This window comes from Vicia villosa, linkage group LG6, assembly GCF_029867415.1.
Source record: "Vicia villosa cultivar HV-30 ecotype Madison, WI linkage group LG6, Vvil1.0, whole genome shotgun sequence".
NCBI classification, from domain to species: Eukaryota; Viridiplantae; Streptophyta; class Magnoliopsida; order Fabales; family Fabaceae; genus Vicia; species Vicia villosa.
Window position 1 is genome coordinate 31837793 of NC_081185.1, and position 15019 is coordinate 31852811.

A 15019-nucleotide genomic window follows, 5' to 3' on the forward strand; every position below is an offset into this window, starting at 1 on the left:
ATACCAAACAAATGGAAGACAAATCATGGTTCCATGAAATACAAAGGTATCTCGAAACCCAGGAGTACCCTGAAGGGGCATCTATTAACGACAGAAAGTTTCTAAGGAGATTTGCCTCCAAATTCTTCCTAAGCAATGGAACTTTGTACAAACGCAACCATGACTCGACTTTACTTCGTTGCGTAAACAAGAAGGAAGCAGAACAAATCATGGAAGACATACACAATGGTACCTTCGGTACTCATTCCAACGGACATACAATGGCTAAAAAGATCTTGAGAGCAGGTTACTACTGGTCTACCATGGAGACAGATTGCCATCATCATTCCAAAACTTGTCACAAATGCCAGATATATGCCGACAAAGTGCATGTACCTCCAGTTCCATTAAACGTTCTGACGGCTCCTTGGCCTTTCGCAATGTGGGGTATTGATATGATTGGAGAAATCAAACCTACTGCTTCCAACGGACATCGCTTTATCCTGGTCGCTATTGACTACTTCACAAAGTGGGTAGAGGCAGCTTCATATGCTTCTGTCACCAAGAATGTGGTAGCCAGGTTTATCAAGCACAATCTCATTTGTCGGTACGGCATCCCCGAAAGGATCATCACTGACAATGGCACGAATCTAAACAACAAAATGATTACTGAACTCTGCACGCAGTTCCAGATCAAACATCATAATTCTTCTCCATATCGACCAAAGATGAACGGCGCTGTCGAAGCCGCCAACAAAAACATCAAGAAAATCATACAAAAGATGACAGTAACCTACAAAGACTGGCATGAGATGTTACCTTTTGCTCTTCATGGTTATCGCACATCTGCGCGTACTTCAACAGGGGCAACTCCATTCTCGTTAGTCTACGGTATGGAAGCAGTTCTCCCAATCGAAATCCAGATTCCTTCCTTAAGGATCATGAAAGAAGCCGATCTAGACGAAGACGATTGGATTCAAACTCGATTCGACCAAATACACTTGATCGATGAGAAAAGACTTGCAGCTATCTGTCATGGCCAGCTATACCAAAAGCGCATGATCAAAGCATTCAACAAGAAAGCCAAAAGTCAAGCATACCAAACTGGTGGCTTGGTTATCAAACGCATCATCTTACCACAAGGTGATCCCAGAGGCAAATGGACCCCCACCTACGAGGGACCATTCATAATCAAGAAAATATTCTCCGGCGGTGCCATGTTGCTTACCACCATGGATGGCGAGGATTTCCCACACCCTGTGAATGCGGACATAGTCAAAAAGTACTTTGCTTAAAAAAAAAAAAAAAAATAAAAAAATACAGCTCGCTAAGTTGAAAACCTGAAAGGGCAACTTAGGCAAAAATGAGCGTCTCGGTGGATTGAAAACCCGAAAGGGCGATCCAGGCAAAAATTAGAGACAAAACAAATACTATCCCGGTAGGCTGAAAACCTGAAAGGGCAGCCTAGGCAAAAATTAGGGAATAAAGCATACAACTATGTCCCGCTCAGCTGCCTACTCACCAACAAGGTTCAACACCTCAAAGACACCGATCAGTCCAATCACTTTCTTCCAACAAGTGAGGGATGAGATGCTCGAAGACAGATTGGCAATAGCAGAATTGAAACTTGACTGGATCGTTCTCACATAGCTATTTCTTTTCATAAATACTTTTCAAAACTTTCTGACAATTTCCTACTTCTAGGATTGTTGTCTCCCTATACTAATCCGCCTATCACGGCACCTTTTCCAAAATCAATGCAGCTTATAACTAACATTTTCATTTTTTCTGTTTTGAATACGCGAGCATCCCAATGATATTTTGAATGAACATATGCATTTGAATATGATTGATGTTTACCAGGAAAAACAGGAATAGCATTCCGGACATGTCCCAATTATTTGGACATTATCCTAAACCAGCATCAGAAGGAAGTTTCCCCAATGGAGACACATTCCTCAACAAATCCCTCAAAAAGACTTTTCTTTCGAAAGAAGTCTTATTCCCCAGCAGGGTTGTTCCAGATTACTGTCTTCAGAAGGTGTGATCTCCGCACCCAAACTTGGTCAGATAGTGCATCGGAGGATTATGCATCTTCCTCATTCCCACTTCAAAGGGCGTCACAGTCCGAACTCTCAAAACTACTGTTCATCCCCGAGCAGTAATCAAAGATCCTTCAATAGAACATCCTGGTTCTCAAAGAATTTCCCCAACCCAGGGTACTCAAGCGAGACAGAAGATCATCAACAACCACGATGCCTTCACTTCCAAATGGCTAGCAGGGATTTATTTTCCCAATCACAATGCCTTCATTTCTTGACGATTGAGCTGGGATTTATTTTCCCAATCAGGAGCTTGACACGCTCTAAGCTGCATAAACCATGCATCACATTCACACTCATATTCACATTCACAATCATGCATCATACGCATATTCATACACAACATAACTTGCATATTTCTCCTCTAGCTCGAGGATCTCATATCATACATGCATCGTAGACATCGCATATTATTAACTTGATTTTTCAGGTAGACAGATGTCTTCAGCAAAGATGTTCTCACTCACATGCAGTGTTCATCCTGAATCTTATTCAGACAAACAGTCCTTTCAGATACAATCAAACCAAAGATTCACTCTGAAGAACTCTCATTCTCAACTCATTTATCATCTAACATTGCTAGTCTAAGGCGATACCTCCGACGGTTCCAGAACGATCTAGCATTTCAGATCTAAGGCGATACCTCCGACGGTTCCAGAACGATCTAGCATTTCAGATCTAAGGCGATACCTCCGACGGTTCCAGAACGATCTAGCATTTCAGATCTAAGGCGAAACCTCAGACGGTTCCAAAACGATCTAGCATTTCAGATCTAAAGCGATACCTCAGACGGTTCCAGGACGATCTAGCATTACAGATCTAAGGCGGTACCTCAGACGGTTCCAGAATGATCTAGCATTACAGATCCAAGGCGATACCTCAAACGGTTCCAGAACGATCTAACATTGCAGATCTAAGGCGATACCTCCGACGGTTCCAGAACGATCTAGCATTTCAGATCTAAGGCGATACCTCCGACGGTTCCAGAACGATCTAGCATTTCAGATCTAAGGCGATACCTCCGACGGTTCCAGAACGATCTAGCATTTCAGATCTAAGGCGATACCTCTGACGGTTCCAGAACGATCTAATCTTGCAGATCTAAAGTGATACCTCAGACGGTTCCACAATGATCAACTTTCAAGTCCTTCATCAAGATATAATCAACAGATTCATTCTGATGAACAAACCAGCAACACATTGTCCAGGTGGCATTCGAAAAGCCCATCTCAGGTAATGTTTCAATCTGCCAACAACATTTCACAGACAACATTCAAATGCAACTTCCAACATCTCTGCTGATCAAGGTAAGTGCAAATTTTCAGGGCATCTATTTATTCAATCATCTTCTACCCTCAGATTTCAGACAATCTCTTCAGGTTTAAGAAGATTGAATAGGGGCAACTGTTATACCCCAAAATTTGCCCGCATCTTTTTTAAGAAAACTTCAATCTGAAAATTAAGAGTTTCATATAAACATGGATTTTTATTTCAAATATCCTAAACATATGAAGTGCTTAAATTTCAGAATTTCTCTTACACAGTAACTTGGCTAACAGTGGAATTTATTCTTACGCAAACGCCAAATGCTGTTCATTACACCACAAATACTATTTATTTATTTTACAGATAAATAGTACTAACACAGTTCATGCAGGGTTAAATCTTTTTGCAGGCGCAAAAGCAGGAAACTCACACTGTACTGGTAACAATTGTTTTTGGTTTCCCACTAACTTTTGTACTATATTCCATTATTTTCAAAATCTTTTCAAATCTCTTCTTTCCAATTCAAATCTCAACTTTATTCTACACATCTCTCTTTTCCCAACGATATCATACACTTTCTTTCAAATCTCACTTCCACTCAAAATTTCCATTTGTACGGAATCACATCATTCCCCAACGTCTCTATCATCTTTCCATTCTATAAATACCTCTCATTCTTCCCACAAATCTCACATCAAATTCTAATTCATTTCTCAAATTTCCACTTCATAATCCATTTTCTCTTCTTCCCTAGCAAAAATGGCAAAATGGATAGAAACACTGCTTCTTACAGTCGTCACCATTGTTACGGTGATCACAACTTTCTTCTGCCTACACAGTCCTGAGGAGTGTGGACCTGCAATGGTTATGCTCCCAATCATCTACATGTTATTGATCATAGCATGGTTCATCAACCGTCATTTTTAAAATTTGTCGTGTTTCTTATTTTCTTAAACGTACCGTCTACTCGTCGTACTGTTCAATAGTATGTAATATTTATGCTGTCAGTATTAAATGTTGTACTAGTTGTCATAATATTGCTTAATTACTAAGATAATATTTTGTGTATTTTCTGCCAGTCAAATATTTCTATTTCTGTGCATTAAATAATTTTCAGGTTATTATCGGTAATTTTGCCCGCATACCGTAAATATCAGTTATTTATTATGTTTCTGTTTTCTAACAAGTCATGTAAATAAATTTTCATGCTTCACACCAAACAAAAACAAAAATAACAACAAAAAAGAAAATTAACTTTGACAGTTGATTTTTCACTTTAACTGCTGCTTCAGTACACGAACAGTCAGTTGACAGACAAACTGCAGACAGTACAATTCACAGTGATTTGTACAATCAATCAAATCAATCATTCACAATTCAAATTTCCAAGATTTTTGTGTTAGAAGTCTTCTGAATATCACATGATTAGCAGAAACTCAACACTGCACAAAAATCAGGTACGCTTAACTGCCTCCTATACCGACAGTCCCTAATCAGGGTTTTTCTTGTTTTAACAGGAGCAACAAGTTTTGAGAGCTCAAATGGATTTCATATACATCCATACATCTCAAAGTACCATCATACAAATTTTCAAACTTCAATTCACTCAGACGCACCGTCAGCAGCTCAAACAGTCAACAGACGACCCGTTTGACCAAAAAAGTCAACTGACAGTCAAAAATGAAATTTTTTGTCAAAGTCCATATTTTGTCAAAGGATTCAACATTTGATCATTGGATGATCACAATTCATCAAGGAAAGATCAAAAATCAACAAAACCCTAAGATTCAAAATTAGGGTTTTTGCCTGAAAAGTCAACTCAACTTTGACTGATCATAACTCTCTCATCCTTCATCCAAAAAATGTCAACCAAAGCTCATTTTGAAGGAAATTCAATTATCTTTCAAATGCAATTGATCCCATGATCATAGCATTCACCATTTGAAAAATATGGCCAAAGACATTACAGGTCATTTTCAAAGTCAACAAAAAGACACTTTTTTCAAATGGACACACAAGGAGAACCAAAAATCATTTTGACATGAGACCAAAGACATTGGTTAGAGGACTCTTTGAGGTTTCCAAAAAGTGCAAGATCTCCTTCATATGACAAAAATTGAAGGATTTACACCTTGTTGAAGTTGGCTAAATTTTGGGAAAATGCATGAAATCAACATTGCTCAAAAATGTTTTTTTTCCAAAAGATGCCAAGTTTTTATGGTCCAAACATCTTTGCCATGTTACTATGGGCCTCCCACGACCAAGACAAAGCCCACATCTATATTATCCATTTTTGACATGATTTTATCTTATTTTAAGATTAAAATCAAAAGAAAATTGCATGGATAATTGGTGACTTGGTCTCCAAGTATGACTCACCTCCAAAATCTTCAATTTTCTGCAGAAGATTGATGCCCAAGACAAGAGCATTGAATGGAGTCAAGGCTTGGTCAAAAATTCAAAGTTTTTTAATATTAAAGAACCAAACTTTCAACAAAGACAACTATAGCTTATTGCTTCACTTCCAAGCAGCCTTTTGGCTATAAAAGGAGTAGCATACTTCAGCAACAAGGGAGACACGAAGAGATAGCAAGAGTATAGCAAAGAAACCTCTAAAAATTCTCAAAATTCTCCATACTTTGTAACTTTCGAATTATATATTTCAATCACTATCAATACAAACCAATTGCTCTAATCATCTCCTGGCACTTAATATAGTAAGTTAGAAGCAATAACCATGGCTACATACTCATAGAATACGTATTTCAAAAATAACATATTCATGCATATTATCAACTTGTGATATCTAAACTATAAGCTTATTTAAACACAATCTAATGCCTTTGCCATCCATTTGAGATCATATGGGGTAGATCTAACGTTTAACATGTGAGTTTAAAGCCCTGAATCGTGGGGTGCCATGGTTGAAGCTCAAAGCTTCAACCTCTTCGTGTTCATACTTAACGTGGTCAAATGAGAAAACTAACCTCACCATTGGACTCAGGAGGTCATCTTTAGTAGATCTGGGTCCTTGTGGTTTTTATTTTCATGCGTTTTTGTAGGTTTCAAAAATCCAGAAATTCGAAGGTGAAATCCGCAGGTAAAATTGCAGGTAAGTTCGCAGCTAAATCCGCAGGTAACTTGGAGAAGATGATGAATAGTGTAGTTGAATGTTTGACTGCACGCGTGGACGCATCTGGCTTCTCCATTGGCCAGCTTTGGCGCGTGTGGACCCCATCAAGAGTTTGAATTCATTTTGAATTCAGTGCATGCAGTCTTATCATTATGTCATGCTCTCTTCAATCTGGGCCATAGATCTTCATTAAAAATGAATCCAACACACCATAACACACAACCACACCATGCACCTTCATCTGACTTCCACACCAGATTAGTATCCTTTTTAATTTTCTATTTTTATTTTATTTTTATTTGCAAAAATAATTAAAAATAGTTAAAAAATCCCAAAAAATTCACAAAAAATATTTTAAACTTCTAAAATAATATATTATTTTTATGAAACAAAAATATTTTATTTTTCTTCAAAATTTCAATATTTTTCATAATTAATTAGTATGTATTTATATATTTGCTTATTAATTATTCTAGCCAATCAAAAAAATCATAAAAAAAATTGTTCTTTGTGTTAAATATTGTTTATATATCATAAACTAATTTTGTACATATTTAGGATAATTTTATCATCAAGTTTTAATTATTTGTGTAATTATTTGCATAATTATGTTTTAATTAACTTAAAAAATCCAAAAACAAATTTCAAAAATTCCAAAAAAATTAGTTTTGTTCTAAAATCAATTAACAAACATTTTGTACATATTTTTAAACTTATTTGCTAGGTTTAATCATATTTCCATCTTTTCTTTATTTTAAATTAATTAATAATGCATTAATTATATTTAAAATAAATCACAAAAATACAAAAATATGCCTTTTATTTCTTGCAATTTAAAATTCCTAGATAAATGTATAGGATGTCAAATTCATGTAAATAGGATAGTTTACATTTCCCGCACAATCGATGTAATAGCGTAGATTTACTTTCTGCACTTTACATTTCCGCATTTTAATTTCCAGCACCCATATAAACTGCGTGTATGTCAAAGATAAAACTGAACCGTCAGATCACTAACTTCAAAGATAAATATCTGAATCCAATCACAATCACATTTGCACCTCCTAGGGTAACCCCTTTTCACTCTTTTCAAAATCAAAGTTACATTTCTACTGTTTCGAGTACAAAATCGAACCTTTTGTTTATATCCGACGAATGGATAGATTTTTAAAGGGAACAAGGATAAAGACCTCCTAACTCAGGGTAGACCTCCTAGTTTGCTTGCTCAAAAATCAAAACAAACAAAATTCTCATACACTGTTGTTTTTCAAAACAAATTTTCCAAAAGACAATATTTTGTATACATCCAAACACGGATCATTACAAAATTAACGTTCTTTTCAAAACATCTTTCGAAAGATAAACAAGCATTTGTATATATCCGCACAAGGATCATTACAAATTCTATTTGCAAAGGTATTTCAAAAACACAGGTAAAGCATTCCGAATCAATTGAAAAGTAAAGCAAATGAGCTAAGCAAACTAAAGAGCCCATGGATAACCATGGATACAAAGGGTGCTAACACCTTCCCTTTGTATAACCTACCCCCTTACCCAGAATCTCTCAAAGGTCTTTTTTCTGTTTCTTTTATAAACCTTTCCTTCATTGGATAAAATAAAAGGTCGGTGGCGACTCTGTAAACTTTTTTTCAAAAGAGACGCGAAAGCGTCCGATCGACAAAAAAGAGTCAGTTCACGTATCCCACCCACGGGAGGGGTATGGCCCGAAAGGACGGTCCACAGTCTCATACAAAATTATAGGTCATTTGGACAAGTTTTGATACAATCGTTAGCCAAAAGCAAGTTATTTACATGCGAGAAAGAAAAATCGAGTAAAATAAGAAAACATGACTTGAAAAATTCAACTCCAGGTCCTAGGACCTCTAAACATCCCTAATTATATGTACAAAAAGAAACTAAGTCAATTGCATAAATGCAAAACAAATTATTGGTCAAATTCACATGGTTATCCGTTTGGGAACGTACATAAATCGGGTATAGAAAATCTAATGAAAACCTAACCAAAACATAGAATTAGACTTTTATTTTTTTCACACAATATGGTATATGAGTCTACTGATATCACACAAAAAATGGCAATTAAATTTTACTCCTAAGGTATTAAACAAAATTAATTTGCAAAACCGATCAAACTAAAAAAACACAATGAACATACTAAAGGAAATGATTTATTAAAAACAACAAACTAAGTTCTAAAAATCTAACAAAAATATCAAAAATTTCTACACACATTATTCTATTTAAAACATATTTTTATTGATTTTTTATTTGAGTTAGAACTGGTCATTGAGTCAAAAGTTATGAAGAAAACAAAATGAAACAATTTCTAACAAGAAAGCCTACAGGGGGTGCACTAGCAATAGAGAAAATGACCTGGGATTAGTGTATTGCGCTTGGGCCCAGAATAGGGGGTGTGGGAACGAATTGCGCAAGCCCAAATTAACTCATGCGTGGCCCAGAATCATGGTGTTTCTTTCATTATCTCAATATTCCAATTCAGCATGTGACAGATGTTATCATTTATTATAAAAAAAACACATAGCCTACATAAAACGTGACTCATACACACACATATCATCAACTGGTCATTCAATTCTTTAAGTTACTAAAAGACAAAAGATAACTCTTAACCAATTAGGACTCAACAACACACATGCCCATGATTGAGAAAAGACAAAGAATGCCAAAAAGCATGGGAACATACCCACTGATATCGCGCCACGTAAGGGAGAGTGGAGAACTAAAAACGTGAACATACAGATGCCGGAGCTTTGCTCCGGTCATCTTCTCCGATCAGGCCGACGCCGGAGGTGGACGAAAATTACCAGATATGCAAAAAGAAAACCTCTTTCCACTCGTTTTTTCGCACTGATTACGGATCTGCAACTAGTTCCTTCTAATACCTACCCTATCATTCAAACCGAACCACTTTTCCTAAACCCTAACATTCAAGATCTTCCCTAAAACACACAAAATTGGTACCAAAGCAATCCTCATGCTGCAAGAAACTCAAAAATGCAATCCATACACTCATAAGAAGTCTATATCACGCAAACAGAATACATGCTCAATGAATATGCAACAACTTCAATGCAAACATGGTGGTCTAAATCCTAACCCAATCCCTGATGACGGGTTCCAGGCCTATATGCTTCTAAAGCAATGGAGGGAGTCACTTACTTGGAGAGATATTGATCAAGATTTGAGGAGAAATCCGAGTGCTCTTTCGTTCTTTGAAGATGATGATTAGTGTTGCAGCTTTTTTGTTCTTTGAAGGATATGATGATGATTGTTGCAGCTTGATCTTAGTGGTGATGCTTGATGTAGAGGTGGTGGTAGAAAGGTGATGAAGATGATGATTGTGTGAGAATGAAGATGAAGGTTGATGAGTTTGTTACAAGATTGTAACAAACTTTGTAGAGAGAGAAAGAGGAGTGATGAGAGAAAAATGAGTCGTGAGTGAGAAGAAAAATCTGAATAAATGAAGTCCCCTCTCTACTGTGAAGAGCTTAGCTTTTATACGGTGAGGTTACATGGACTTAAGGTGTGGCTACAATAGTGGATTTCTTTTCTTTACAAACTTATATTGCAAGTTGTTGTTGTTGTGAGTGAAGAGAGATGAGAGAATGAAGAGGACTTGTGTTGTTGTTGGCTTACGAGAGAGAGAAAGAGCCCCTTTTTCCAGCCTTTTTCTATTTTGCATGGCTTTTGTAGTAAGACATGGGCCAATCATACCATTTGCAATAAAATCTCTCTTCTCTTTCATGCAGTAACCTTTTGTTTGATTCACTTTGGTAAGCTTTTTTCTTTTACTTTCCATGCATGCACATCATTTATATGTCCAAAGAAGTAAGGTGACAATATGCATATCACACGTGCTAGATTGTGCTGATTCCAGTCCATGATGTCCACTTCGTATGCCTATAAATTAACATCCTCTTGGCCATTTCATTTGGAATTGATGTCATGATGGAGTGGACATAAGAGAGAACAAGATTGATGTTGAAACCCTTTTAAGATGATGATCCCATGCACACGAAAACTGATTCCAAAATGCTTGATTGTAACTGAGCGTGTGCAGCAATAGAATCTGACATGTCTTACCGACTTAGCAATGTTGAGTAGTGGACTTTGATATCCTCTATCTTGCCAATCAACGGTTCAAACGATCATTTCTTGGGTTCGTCATGAAGATATCACATGATAGCACCTGTTGGATGTTGGAATTTTACTGAGAAACTGCTTGTAGCTTATACAAAAACGCACGGGAACACGACGTCTCGTGACTCAGTCGCGTGCGCGTGAATTCCTGCCTGGTACCGGCTCAGCTTCATTTGCAGATACTCCACTTTAATACATCCTAACTTGACAACCACATAACCAATGATCACGATTTTGATGTCCATGCAAAGAGGACCTATAGTAGAATCCAATTAGTGTTGACACTGAACCAAGGAACTGGCTGGAGCTTATCCAAAGTTTCACATGAAAGTTAGATGGAAAGTGTTTGATACATTTTTAAGTGTTGGATGGAAATCTGCCAGGCATGTGACTTGGATCAGTTTGAACTCCACGACTTCTAACCTTCATATCTTTTAATCCAAACTTCAGACGAGAAAAACTTCAACTGCAAAGTTGTAGATTTCCATGAAATGAGCACTTTATCTCTTGACCTTGTTTTGAAATTATGCTTAGAACCATGTGTAAAGTGATCCTAAAGTCAGCTGATCCATTCTTTGAAAACCTTCCAAAATGTTTCTAAGTATTAAACTTTCCTCTTTTGGAAATTTCATTTTTCAACTAATTTCCAAAAATGGAAATTTTAACTACTTCTTGATTTTATTTTGTTTTGTTGACTTTCTTTGATTTTGTTTCCATCAAGAGTCAACATTTGACAGTTGACCTTGAATTTGACCCAAAAGTCAACTTTCCTGAATTCTCCCGATTCCAGATGAATTTCCCGATTACTCAGTTTCCAATCCGATTCTCCATCAGTTTTCAACCAAAGAAACTTCCGTGAGTGATATTTCTTCAAGGCAACCGCATTTACATATCCACAATCATTTCTTGATTAAATTTTGACCAAAAAGTCAACAAGGTTGACTTTGGTCAAAAACCCCAATTTGAAAACCCTGATGAACCTGAAATTTGTTTCTTTTAACCTGAGCTTTGACTTGGAGAGAATGGAACCCTGACTTTAGGAGTATGCTGATGGAGATGATCCTCTATAATCAGACTTCAGATCCTTTCTTCTGAACCAAGGGGTTTTCTTAATAAGAGCTCTTCTGTCACTTCTCTTGAACATTAACTGTGATATGGATGAATGTAATGGATGACTGACTTATATGAGATATGCACATGAATGTGATATGAGAGCCGATTGGGTATAAATAAATGGGCAAATTTTGGGGTGCAACAGCTGCCCCTATTCAATCTTCTTAGACCTGAATGCACAAACGATACAAGTTCTGGACATGAGAGGTGTAAGTGGATTGAATACCCGAAAGTACCATCAAAATTTGCATTCTGTGGTAAAGAAAAGGTGTTGAATAGTATCAAAGGTGGACCAGACAAGTTGCTAACCTTAGTTAGACTTTGAAAAAATTGCTATCCTTAGATAGACTTGAAAAGGAGAGTGCTAACCGTAGTTAGACTTGAAGAAGAGGCGACACCACCGTAGCGTGACTCCACAAGGAAGAATCATCCTTAGATGACTCAACCAAATTGCTAACCTTAGTTAGACTTTAAAAAGAAGACACAACCGTAGCGTGACTCCACAAGGAAGAACCATCCTTAGACGACTCAACCAAATTGCTAACCTTAGTTAGACTTTGAAAAGAAGACACAACCGTAGCGTGACTCCACAAGGAAGAACCATCCTTAGACGACTCAACCAAATTGCTAACCTTAGTTAGACTTTGAAAAGAAGACACAACCGTAGCGTGACTCCACAAGGAAGAACCATCCTTAGACGACTCAACCAAATTGCTAACCTTAGTTAGACTTTGAAAAGAAGACACAACCGTAGCGTGACTCCACAAGGAAGAACCATCCTTGGACGACTCAACCAAATTGCTAACCTTAGTTAGACTTTGAAAAGAAGACACAACCGTAGCGTGACTCCACAAGGAAGAACCATCCTTGGACGACTCAACCAAATTGCTAACCTTAGTTAGACTTTGAAAAGAGGGTGCTAACCGTAGCTAGACTTCACAAGGAAGAACCATCCTTGGACGACTCAACCAAATTGCTAACCTTAGTTAGACTTTGGAAAGAAGGAGGTGCTAACCTTAGTTAGACTTTGGAAAGAAGGAAGTGCTAACCTTAGTTAGACTTTGGAAAAAGGAGGTGCTAACCTTAGTTAGGCTTTGGAAAAAGGCAAGTGGAAAACTGACCAATGAAACACGATCTTAACGAGGACTAACTTTGCATTCAATCCACCTTGGAGGAAGAGGACAAGACTTCTTCTGGGAATGCATTATCTTGTGCCTTTAGAGCACATACAAACTTGGCTTATGCATTGATGCATGTTTGAATTTTTTCATGGCGTAATGCTCCATGTTCATGGAAATGCTACGCTTTTTGTAGATGCAATGTGAATGCGATGATTACTATATGCAAGAGAGGATGAATGAACATCGGAGAGGGCCCTTTTGTTTGAAGAACTCTGTGGGGGCGCCAATAGACATTGGACTTTGACTTGCAAGATGTACTTCTTCGTTGACTTGAAGAATGACTTCTGACTTCTCACCATGTGCCATGACTTGGAGAATTTTTAGCTTGAGGAGATTCCCTCAATTTACCATATTGGAGATGAGAACTCTGATGAGGAACCATCGTTGAGAGGATTGGAACAACTCCGAGGAGAAATAAACTCCTATACTTGGGGAAAGAATGAATTCCCAGGAGAAATAAACGGGGAGAGACTTTTCTAGGAGAAATAAACTCCTATGCTTGAGGAATGGAACTAACTCTCGGGGAAAGGCATTTGCCTCGAGAAGATCCTTACACCCCCATTACTTGAGAAAATTATGCCCCAGCATATTCATACCTTTGAACTATTCTTTCTCTTGATCCACGGATCCTTGAAGAGATTTGTCGAATCTCGACGTAATTGCCCCATATTGAGTGAGCTTGAGAGATTCCTCGACGTCACTACTTCAGATTGATTGAAATCAATTGAGAGATTCCTCGACTTGATTAACCCTGATTGGTCAAATTTGAGATGTCAAACCTTGACTTGCTTGCCCCAGGTCGGCTGAACTCACGGGAGAGATTCCTCGTCGTGACTGCCCCTGATTATGTACATCTTATCAGAATCCTCGAGTTTACTTCCCTTGAAGTCAACCAAACTATGGAAGTAACTTTATCATACTCAATGGAGTCTTCATACTCTTCCCCTCAAGGATACTTAATCAAAATTCATCTACTCAACAGAGTATTCAGACTTCTCCCCTCAGGGTAATCGATCAAAGAAGGTATAAACTGATTATGCTCAATGGAGTCTTTAGGCAACATGCCCCTTGATATATTAGTCTCTGGAATGATTTCTTTTTACTCTGAGGAGTTCTCAAGTCTCTTTTACTTTGACATGATCAAGCTCTTCATGGATTCTCACAATGGAAACTTCCTTGATGTTTAAGCAAATGTTTTGTATGCAAAAGAATGTTAATTCTAAGAATGATAATTCTAATGCAAAGCCTATGCTAGTCTTGAAGTTTAAGAACTTTTTATGCAATGAGGTGGCCCCCTCTTGTGAATGAAATGTAAAGCGGGCATACAATACCAACATAGATATGTGACGCGTCATTGGGAGTCAGCTAAACGCTATCTCATGGGATGCATTTTCGAAATAAACCCTACTTCAATTAGGGCTTTTGAGGGTTGTAACTTGGCCAGGTTCAGGGTTTTTAGAAAAAAAGGATTTTTAGGCTCAAAATTATTTGGTGCCCACCCCCTTCATGATGTTCTCCATTCCTAAGTTCAATTAACTCAACATGAGTGTTCCTCCCTCACAAAGAATTTTGAAACGGTTGAGGAATCAATGAGGTTTTTTTTTTTGGACATGGCAGTCGCTCAACTTTTATTCTTCTGATTCATTATCACACGACTTTGTTCTTGCTTTATTTTCACCATCATTTTTCTTTTTATTGCTATATTTTCTTTCATCCTTTTTTCTTTTCATTTTTCATCATTTTTTCTTTTTCTTCTTTTTTTTTGAACAAGTCGTGTGACCTCGCATTGTCTTTGATTCGTTGGACGTGATTGCGACTGCCTCATTCCATGATTGATGAAGAATTACCATTGTGGTATCGTCATCTTTTGACCTCTTGGTAGGTGAAGGATAACCATTACGGTTTTGACTCTCCTCAACCTTTTGAAGGATAACCATTGTTGTATCCTCAGATGCATATCATTTGTGAGTTTTGAACACTTGATCAAGTTAAATGAACACTACCCTGCCCCAGGGTTAAAATTAAGGGTTTTTTCTGAACAGAAAAGAAACTCCTACTTCAAG